Source organism: Schistocerca gregaria, chromosome 3 (assembly GCF_023897955.1).
Source record: "Schistocerca gregaria isolate iqSchGreg1 chromosome 3, iqSchGreg1.2, whole genome shotgun sequence".
NCBI lineage: Eukaryota > Metazoa > Arthropoda > Insecta > Orthoptera > Acrididae > Schistocerca > Schistocerca gregaria.
This window is the reverse complement of record NC_064922.1, coordinates 231,455,372-231,467,422: the sequence shown is the minus strand read 5'-3', so window position 1 is coordinate 231,467,422 and position 12,051 is coordinate 231,455,372.

The following is a 12,051-nucleotide window of genomic DNA, read 5'->3' as shown; positions in this document are numbered from 1 at the left end:
AGAAAAGAAAGGAAAAAAAGTATACAGTGCAAGAAGCTGCTTTTAGCAGCCTCTAGTTGTCGCTTCTCCATGTGATTCGTCGGCCTGAGTGGCCGAGCGGTTCTAGGCGCTGCAGTCTGGAACCGCGCCCACTACGGTCACAGGTTCGAAGCCTGCCTCAGGCATGGATGTGTGTGAAGTCCTTAGGTTAGTTAGGTTTAAGTAGTTCTAAGTTCTAGGGGACTGATGACGTCAGATGTTAAGTCACATAGTGCTCAGAGACATTTTTGATTCATGTGATTCTACAATCGGTTGCTAGAATGAAGCACTGACTGGGAAACAACATGTGCTCTTAGGTACACTATCCTTCAGGTACATCATTCTCCCCTCCTAGCAGTAATTATATGTCGAATATATCACAACCACTACCTTACCACGTGTTTCCTGATACGAGGATGGATTTATAAAAAATCATGCAATTGCTTAGACCGTACCCAAGTGCCAAAATATAGTTTTTATTTTCGCTTGACTGAATTACATATTACTGCCTCCAGTAGCCTGCGCCTTTAAGAAATAAATAAATCATGACCAAAGGTCGTACTACTATTAACACAGTGACATCATATCGCCTGTATACTGGAAGCAGCCATGAAAGGTCGGACAGCGGGTGGAGACGCTTGGCTTCTAGGTCAGGCGGGCCTTGGATCTCGGCGTCTCAGGAACATTCCCGACGCTGCGCATGCGCGGCGCAGGCGGTCCGAGAGAAATGGTCCCTCCGACAAGAGGCGACAAATTAATGAGCTGCCTTCGCGAGGACCAAATGACTGACGTCACTGGTGCGGCAAGGGCGGAGGGCAGAACGGAGGCCAAGCAGCTGGAAAACAGACCTAAAGGAAATGAAGTCGGGCTTGTAAGAAATAAGAAGAAAAGCCGTTTAACTGTGTACCTTGCTGCTGCGGTATATTATTCGCCAGCATAAAGCTTTCTTTCGTTTAGCACTAGCTCAAAGGGAAGCCTTTAGAAAAATGATTCATTTTACGGCACACTCTATACGTATTGTACATTAAAAATCCCCAGTGCAGCTTTCTATCTATCTTAGAAGCTATATTAAGAAAAGGCAAAACTACGTTCCAAGCATTTGTAGACTTGGGGGAAGCTTTTGACAATAGTGATTGGAATACTCTCTCTTATAAATTCTGTAGGTGGCAGGGGTAAAATACAGGGAGCGAAAGGCTATATACAATTTTTACAGAAACCAGATGGCAGTTATAAGAGTCGAGTGCATGAAAGCGAAGCAGTGGTTGGGAAGGGAGTCAGACGGGATTGTAGCCTCTCCCTGATGTTATTCAATCTGTATTTTGAGCAAGCAGTAAAGGAAACAAAAGTAAAATTCGGAGTAGGTATTAAAATCCATGGAGAAGAAATAAAAACTTTAAGGTTCGCCGATGACATTGTGATTCTGTCAGAGACAGCAATGGATTTGGAAGAGCAGTTGAACGGAATGGACAGTGTCTTGAGGGGAGGATATAAGATGAACGTCAACAAAAGCAAAACGAGGATAATGGAATGTAGTCGAATTAGGTCAGGTGATTCTGAGGGAATTAGATTAGGAAATGATACTCTTAAAGTAGTAAAGGAGTTTTGCTATTTGGCGAGAAAAATGACTGATGATGGTCGAAGTAGAGAGGATATAAAATGTAGACTGGCAATGGCAAGGAAAGCGTTTCTGAAGAAGAGAAATTTGTTAACATCGAGTGTAGATTTAAGTGTCAGGAAGTCGTTTCTGAAAGTATTTATATGGAGTGTAGCCATGTATGGAAGTGAAACATGGACGATAAATAGTTTGGACAAGAAGAGAATAGAAGCTTTCGAAATGTGGTGCTACAGAAGAATGCTGAAGATTAGACGGGTAGATCAAGTAACTAATGAGGAGCTATTGAATAGAATTGACTGGAAGAAGGGATCGGTTGGTAGGGCATATTCTGAGGCATCAAGGGATCACCAATTTAGTATTGGAGGGCAGCGTGGAGGGTAAAAATCGTAGAGGGAGACCAAGAGATGAATACAGTAAGCAGATTCAGAAGGATGTTGGCTGGAGATGAAGGAGCTTGCACAGCATATAGCGGCATGTGGAGCTGCATCAAACCATTCTCAGGACTGAAGACCACAACAACAACAACAACACGTGAACGCTAATCTCAGGAACTACTGCTGAGATTGTGAGACGTTTACAGTAATAGACAGTCTGATTCACAATGATGTTTTGTGTATATAATTTGCTAGTTGAGCCCAGTAATGCTTTTTAGTTTTAATTTTAATTCTTTTTTACTTCCTGTCTTGAAATCGTTCCTGTTCTAGAACTTTTTCCCTAAAACTCTCTTTCTAACCCGTGTCCTTCTGTTATGGTATTATTTTCCAGATATTTCCTAACCTCTTGAATCCACATGGTTATTATTGTCTTTTTCCGTAGCATTCCCGAAGTTCAGATTGATGAGTCTATTGTCACATTCTGAAAATATATCAAAAAATGGTAACCCACTGTTCCTTACTTTTTCTGATGTGTTCTTTATCTTCTGATAAACATCACCGCTAATTATTAGTTTCTAAAATGCTATATTTTTCAAGAGAGCTAAAACTTCCGATGTAATTCGTTCTTACTAATGTTCCCAATTTACCAAGCTTATGATACAAAAGTAGAAATTCGCTAGCATACAGGCGCTCCGGTTTCACTACTGTGTTACAGTGTTTTATTTTAAGTACTTTAGATAAGCACTCTTTTCTTGTAGGTGTTCTTAGTTATACCATCCTCTTTTTTCTCCTTGTGTATCCTTTCCTGTAAAGCAGAACCATTTTCTTCATTACTGTCCCCAAAATATTAGCAGCTTTTTACCTTTACTATTTTCCCACCATCTATTACAAAATGTTTTGCAGCAGTTTTTACATTTGTCATAAATATTATTTTCTTTGCAGCGATTCTTAAATCTTTTACGTTCCCAAACTCTTGCAGAGGGTTGCCTTGCTGTGCTGTATCTGTGAGGCATTGAGAAGGGGTAGCAATATCATTCTCAAATGTTAAACAATTTATTGCAATAATTTTCTTCTTTCTTCCTAGTACGAGTGGCAACATCTTGTTTTTTTGAGTTGTTTGTTCCAATGTATTAGAATATTCTCCGTGGACAATTGCAAAAAATTAAAAATAAACTATCGTCTTATCTGACATCAATATTTATTCTGGAAGGTCCAGATATCTCAGCCACAAATTTTACTTTTGAGATTGCGTCCGCCAGAGTTTCTAGAGTTCGATTTACTAACTAAGTTTTAAATTCCGACTCACAGCCCAGTTTACCTATGATTTTCTTCTGAACAGAGTTGAAAGCTTCTTTAAAATTAATCATTCTTATAAGTATGTCTTTGGAGTTCATTAATTTGTGAAGTTTTACGGATACCAGGTAGAAAATCTGTTCTCAAAAGTATCTTCCTTTTCTAAATCCACCTTGACATTCACCCAATTGACAGTCATGTTTGGATTGTATTCTGTTTGCAAAATTGTTGAGATTGCCAATAAGTAATTGGTAAAAGGGATTTAACTCTGTAATTTTCAACATCTTACAGTTTTATTATTTCTATGTTAAACATTTTGCATATTTTATCGTCATCACTATTAGAAATCCATGCCAAACGTGCTGCCCACATGTAATAATATTTGCAGGAGGAGAAGGAGCAGTGTGGGAGAGGGAAAGACAGTAAAAACCTTTGGCACCCCTTCCCAAGAGGTGAAGAATAGATCTACACCTCTTGAACACTTTGTGTCAGCCGTTACAAAACCTATATAATTTGGACAGGGTTGATATTTTTAAGTCACTCGTGGGCACCATTGCTGTACTAACTTGAATACTGAATTATTTTTTTTTGGGGGGGGGGGGTGTCATCAGTCTTCTCAATGATGAATATAAACATCAACTGAAATATCAGTTGTTTCATATCACGTTTCTCTACCTATAATTAAACTGACAGTCAACCGGCAGATATCCCGCAACATAACCATGCAGCGCAATATTGATAACAAGAGTTTGCGCTTTTTCTTCAGCAAGATAAGTAACTCAGTCCATCACATCCTGAAGTAATCTACGCACTGTTATTCAAGGGATGATTTAATGATAATTTTATTCTAAACATTAATCTTCCACTTATATGTTTCCACCTTGGAAACAAACATTACCAGAATCAGAGTTTTTCTGATGTAGCCCTAAGGAACGCGCAGACAGACGAGATGGAGGTGATTTAAATGTCGCTGCAAAACAAGTGGCAGAAGCACACGAAAAGCCGCTATATTAAATATAGATGAGGATTTACACCTTACATGGGACATTACAAGCTTATATAGTTTTCTAATTACTTTGTAGCTCCGTTACAGACAACAGTGGAAGATAAGTTGTAAAGAACGTATACTGTCTTGAAAAGACATTACAAGATAGATGACAATAAAAGTGAAACAATGATAATGGTGTTTAGTAGTATGTATGGGAATATAGTACCAGGATTCTGCCTTCTACCACATCACCCCTGGATTATAGTAGGATGCAGTGCTCAAAAGTAAACATGTCGAACTTGAGCTTTTGACTGGCATCAGCATGCTGTTACGTTGTGTAGGATTCGTGGAGAGGATCGTAAAATGTATTCATAGACGCAACAAGGCAAATAACCAACTAATGGGTGAACTGCACAACAAAATATCCATCGATGCAACCTACTATCTGTACTTGAGACATCAGTTATTTATAAAGGTTCACTATGCAACAGTTTCGATGGTTGACTCATGCTGAAATGTATGAGCTGGATTTTTCAACTCTGGCAGATGACTGTTGTGCAGGAAGCGTCTTGGAGGTAGACTGGACGCATCTTAATAATCTGCATGACGAGCACACCGATTTTCCACTATGTCCAGACCACTAAATTTCGTGACACGGTTCCCACCCCAAGCAGATGGGACAAAACAAGGTACAGCACACATTGCAGGAATATCCGGTAATGTCTCAGCGTAGTAGTATATAGATTTAAGCACTTGTAAACAATCATTTGTGTCATGTGCGTATGAAAGTGTTTTTATAAATTACTGAATAACTCGTTTCATTGGAAAGACAATGGAGAATATTGGGAAACACTTATACTAAATTAGTCAGTCCTTGGGATTGATGTTGTGGGGCACGCCAAATTTAAAACAATCTACCATCTTCCAAAGACGATTTGTGGCCCTGAAGATGGAGATGGTTTCAGTACAGTACATAAAACTTGTTTATGTCGTAAAATGTGTATTTTATCCTTCAAAGCTGCCGTTTTCATTATGAGTTCGCAGAAACTCATTTTGAGGACCACAAGGTGCCTTATATGCATACAGATTGTTTCATTTATTGGCTGAAGGGCTGTGATCTAAAGCGGGTGATAAGGTGCCATCCCATTGCAGTCGACGTATATGTGTATGAGGTCGATAACCCTCATAGCATAAAGCCTGAAAATGATAAGGTTATCAAGTTAATGAAGAATGATGCGACTACATGGCAGGTGGTGGAGTTTATGGGTCTATGATCTAAAATGTACACATACCACATAGAATCATGTCCTACACTGAGGGAAGCTAACGGTCTGCGACATGCTGCCACATGGACTCTTATGGTTAAATATTGCCTGGTGTACCGAATCTTGAGTACTTTGAGTTCATACTGCAGCTCGTTTGAGTATTGATCTGTCTTGTCATGACAATAAATGGAGCTGTAATAACGGAATTGACACCTTGTTTTAATCACACTACAAACACGTTGTGTGTATGGAAAAGTATGATCCCTTTATTGTAGTGCAAGTATTACCTAGCTATTAGATGTGTTTGGATACTATACAGCTGTGGGCTAGATGCACATGATGTGTGGATTATTAACTTAGTTATTTAGTATTGGTACACTATTTGTGCATGATTTAGCTGGATTATTAATGTAGATAGTTTTTTGAACTTGCACACTATGTATTAATGAATTATCTGGATTGTTTGTTTAGTTTATTAGGGCTCTCAGTTTGTAAAAATGGACCTATTATTGGATCACTTCATTGTCCATCTGTCTGTCTGTCGGTTTTTCGCTTTGTCTCAGGGATGGATTGAGGTACCAAATTGAAATGTATGTCAAATACTAAGATCTACAGTCTCTTAGAGCTGTACAAAATGGAGCCTCCTAAGTCAATGAAATCAAAATACACGGTCATCATGGCACGTATTTTGATACTTGCAAGCTCACTTATCTAAACCAGTAAATAAATGTTTACTATATGTACATAATTAAGCTTGCACAAAATCCTGGGAGCGTGAGTCCTACTTGCACTTGTTTGTTTTCTTTTTTTACCTGTTTGCATGCCATGTGTGTGTGTGTGTGTGTGTGTGTGTGTGTGTGTGTGTGTGTGTGTGTTTGTGTGTACATGAATTAGCTCTTATGCAGTTTGATGCATGAGTGTATATATTAGCTTCGTTTTCTTTCGTACTGCTGGCCATACATGTCACACTTACTGTCAAGTATCATAATTAATCAATACCTATTTTCTCTTGTAAAAATGATTCTACTGCTAAGACTCTCTCCCTGACATAGCACTGACTGAGTAGTGAATTGTATAAACAAGTTTCATCAACCATTTTCGCATATAAAATGGAATAACTGCTAACTTCCTCTGACATAGCAACAATAGGATACAGAAGTGTATTGACCCACTAAGCATTATCACCACTATTCTCATGAAAAATATATAATATGTGTAATAAAACTGTTCAATATAAAAAGACATATAGCAACTTGCAAATATTTTTGTATTACCATATATTTTATTAAACATTTTGTGCTTTTTTCAAGTGAAAAATTAGTATTTATTGCTAAAATTATTTGTGTCTGTCATAATTTTTCTGTACCAGCTCCATTCATCATCAAACAATATGATTTATATAATAGTTCGTGTGTAGTATTATATTACATTTATACCTATAATAGAACTGGAATTTGAGTGTATGAAACCTAACATACAACCGCTTACACACCCATCTATTAATACTTAATCATTCTCCTGCACTTTTTGTTCCATCATATTTGAATACAATATCAAAATGTGTCACGACATGTGATGGCCATTGAGTGAGCCTATCTCTGAGGGTCCATACTGTACCATACAAAAAGGTACATGTTTACAGCACCTGTATGTTTTAGATATACACACTCTGCAGAGCCTTCAGGTGTTTATTTTAGTGTGACACCACCATATACGTATGCTACGTTTCGTGCACTTAACTTAGGACCCACATAGCAACTAATACATACATAAAACCATCCGTTGCCAAATTTACCTTTATTGTAATTTTAATTAACGTGGAAGCCATAAAAACACCAATCATGAAGGCAAAATTTACGCATCTAAAGGCTACATAAAAAAGGAATAAAATCACTTAAATCTGTTTCCACAAGAGGCGAATGCAACGTCCCAATTCGGACTTCGCTAACACTTACATTTTACTGACATTAAATATAACAAGATAAATAATCATACATGTGACGAGAACAAATGAATAACACTATCAATCTTTACAGATGAGCATACGACTGTATCCACGAAGGCTCGTGCCCTGGCAAGGGAGATACTTAACTTCAACATACAAGGTGATTCTATGCGACAAATGTAGTAACGATATAAGTGAAACAGATGTACTGAAGGAGGGTAGCCGGATGTGCCGTAGTAAAAAGGGCCACTATCGACCCTGTCAGAACGTGACCCCTGAGAACACGTCACTGTCAGCAACCTGCAACAGACACAGAGTCTTTGTAGCTTCCTAAAAAACAACATGAAAAGGCACAACACGTAACACACTAATAAAATATAAACGACTACTTCACAGAACTAGCTCCTCTGCACACAAAGCAAACAGCTGAATATTAATAACATGTAAAATGCTTCTAACCTATTAACAAACTAAGAAACCCTGTAATAGAATATGGTCTTGAGCTCATAGAATACTCAGTCTGACTTGCCTGTTTATAGGTCTTACAACCCAACAGTGTGAGCTTAAGCAAACCCGCGAATACAAAATTCGAAATGTGATAGGAATAATGATTGAAGCCACTGACAATGCTAGGCTGTCACACAGAGGAGACAATAGTAATTTTCAGCGACACACAACCGACCTTACATCTTCAATTTAGTATAGTCAGAATAAACAATTTTGTGTATAATAATTACTTACAGTACCATGACAACCTCCGAATAACACTTATTACCCAATATAGGTGCTGGTATCGAAAGGCACCTTTTGTAATACAGAGTTCGAGTGTATTCACTCATTAGAAAGGTTTCAACTTTACATCCCTTACCACATAGCTCTCTGTTTACACACTTCTATAACTTCTGCAACTAAAGAAGGGCATATAAATGCACATATAACTGGCACAGATGTAAGCAGAATAAAACAGTACCTTAGTATGGCCCAAATGGCTTCATTTGTTTTACACGTGGGATATCTTCACCATTCAGTAATTCCGAAATATATTCAACAACGCGTGAGAGCAAGACGTCGCTGTGGTATCAGCTTTTTACTTCACATAATTTAGTACACAGACACAAGGCAGACGAAGCGTTTTCACATGCAACTGCGGCGACCATCACACATTTCCTTCGTCAGGCCATAGAGACATCTCAATTTCAATGGACAATAACAAGAACCTACAGATTCCCTCGCAGCAGATAAACCTCAAAACACAACAGTGCACCACCGAAATACCAAACCCGAGGTCCCATCAAGTCACTGCCGAGATCTGTCACTGACCCTGCCCATAGCGTACAGGTGTCGTACCACAGGTCTCACGGTAAACGTCAACAAGCCACCTCCGCTGTCTCCTCTCTCTCCCGTTAACCATTCGACCACCGCCTGAATCGCGGAAGGCAAAGGTGGTGACCCTATAATCGATGGCAGCGATGCCATTCTAAGTGAGAGAACACTGGCGCCAGCCGCGACACGGCTCAATGTGGATGAAGGAGGCCTTGCTGATCAACATACTACTGTCTGGAGCAAGTGGGTCATACACTATAGTTATCAGACCCTCGCTGTCTTCAAAGATGCTATTTAGATGGTTTCTGACGTCATAGCGTGGAATAGCACGTTCGGGAGTCTTTCCGAACGTGCAGAGCAATATTTGGCACGTCAGGTATTCTGAGCGTGCGTCTGAGCATTGACCAATGAGATGGCACAGCGCCACCTCCGTCACACGCATGCCGTCTCCCTTCAGTACAGAGTTGTGAGGCGCCATATTGGCATTCATTTCAAGCCTATATGTATATATGCCGTTTCTGAGCACCAGCAAATTGAGAATCACTGGAATGGCTCTGAGCACTATGGGACTTAACATCTGTGGTCATCAGTCGCCTAGAACTTACAACTACTTAAACCTAACTAACCTAAGGACAACACACACACCCATGCCCGAGGCAGGATTCGAACCTGCGACCGTAGCGATCACGCGGTTCCAGACTGAAGCGCCTAGAACCGCACGGCCACACCTTCCGGCTCCAATAAAGTAATGAGAAACATCATATTCATGGCAAAAGAATTATTTTAACGAGCGTATTATGAGAGTGGACTATTTGAAGGCAGCGACACACTGAAGATCCACCCAAAACACATTGTTCTTCGTACAATTTTTTTTATAATTAAATTTGAATTAATGACATAATTATCTAGGATTAACGTTTTTAGCAAGGGCTAACACAATATTTAAAAAAAGTAGAAGCCTGTTGTTGATGTAGCGTAATGATTAGCGTCTGTGTCCAATAATTAGTCTTTGCTGATTGGTGGTTCGCGTCTGAACAATCCCACAATTTTTTTTCTAACATTCGTGTTTTTATTAATTCTGATACTTTATTATTAGTTTAACATAAGTATATGCTATAATATTTGATGTTATGTAAATATAATATCACCTTTTTTGAGGGGTGATTTTGTTCGATTGACTTATTTACAGGGCAGCTTGCGCTACTTGTATAGAGATATTTTGCTCCTTTTTCTTTTACGCTTCGTAATTCACATGTTGCAAAGTTTCTGCTACTGGGTAGGAACAGTGATCAAGTAAGACTGACCTTGGGGTTTTGTAAGGTGTCAGGCAAATCCAACACCTTCCATGAAAACCCAGACATGATAAGCAAATCCAGTAGTATGTCACATAGCTCCGAATAAATCGTGACATTAAATTAACCAAAGTAATACGAGTAACGTGTGAGCAAATGGAATACCGCAGACTAATACAAGAATGCCTAAATGCATGTCATACCTTCCCACCGTGAGACCCACGCAGTTCAGAGGGGAGAAACGAAAACAGAAGCCGAGAGCAGAACCGTGTTAAGCTAGAAGGCCCTACGATAAGGGACGGACTGGACACCCACGTCGCCAGCCTCCCGCAACTTTTAGCGTGAGACTTTTTCCGATCTCTGTTACGTCAAGGTCCACCCCGCAGCCCATGTCAAAAGCTAGAGACCTCCAGAAAAACAGTATAGATCTTATGATAACACAAAAAGGGCCACTACCACCCGAAAGTTTTAGCATGAGATTTTTTCGCGTCTTTGTTACGTTAGGACCACCCCCCCAGCCCATGTTAATAGATAGAGTCCTCCAGAAGAACAGTATAGATCTTACGATAACGCTAAAAGGACCACACCAGCTGCGAGTTTTAGCGTGAGACTTTTTCGCGTCTCTGTTAAGTTGCAAAGCTTAAAAACATTGCCCCACCACGAAAAGTATAACGTTTCTTATTGGATAGACAGAATTTTTGTAGACGGAGCTTAAGGTTAACATTGAGACCCTGATTGGTCAGATGAAAACACAGCCAGATAGTTTTTTTAAACCAACTTTGGTAAATTGTAGTAAGGAGAAGTTAGGAGAAAAGAGTTGCTTCCGAGAGGGCGAGCTGGACAGAGCTGCGCCGGCCGCCGCCCCCCCTGACGAACACCGACAAGGTAATGAACGCACGCGATGCCGCATAACAGCGCATAAAGCTTCACTCAGAACTGCAGAAGTCTCGTCTGTTACACCCCCTTTTGCGTAATACTAGTGTCGATCGTCAATTAAAACTCATGGTGTTCACATTTGCCACTTGAAGTAAAAATCTGGAACGCGATAATTTTTCTGTAGTTGAGAAGCCACATCAGCCACTGTAAATTACGACAAGTTAGATAAGTAATTAAAGATAATTGAGGGTCACTGTAGACCATTTTGACAGTTTTCTCTTTTATGAAACTTAATTTAAACCTAGATTATAGATGTGATATGGCATAGGTCATCCTACGATCGATTGTAGAACTTGGAAACCAACTCAGGGAATATTCGTTCATGTTTTTCTCGAACGCAGTTGGTTTTTATCATCCTGTATTGAAACATTTCCTTTTATCAATAGTGCAATTTATAAACAATGTTTTGTGAGTAGAATAAAAATTCCAATGGTAAACTTAACTGCTTTTTCGACGTTATTTTACCAGCTAACTAAAAATAGGAAGCCTTGAACCCCTTCCACTAAATTTAGTTAGTATTAAGAGTCTTTTACAGGGAGTGTAGTGGAGCTGACGCTGAGATCATTTAGTATTTGGTTATATCATCGCTAGTCTCACTGAGCTCTTCTGAATTCTACATGTCATGTGTGGTCTGGCGTCTCCTTACCAGCAACAAGTCGCAGGTTCAAACTAGTCAATTCCCTAAAAAACACGCTCAGAGCGTCGTTGCGCGAAAGTGGTAGGGAGACACGAACAAAGAGACACCACCATGAATGTTTAGAGAGTTACTACAATGTGGGAATGGTGAAATAATGTTTATCTTATGTGGAGAAGTATTCCAAATTAATCCCGCACTGTTTGTAATTGAATTTTTATGAGCCTGTTTCCTTAATGATTGGACATGGTACTTTCCTTTTGGTGGACGATGGACGAAATGTGCGTTTTAATAGAGCTAACGTGGGAATTTTATGCCGCCCCCTTGAGTAAACAGTATGATTTACGAACTAGAAACATCCCTCAACT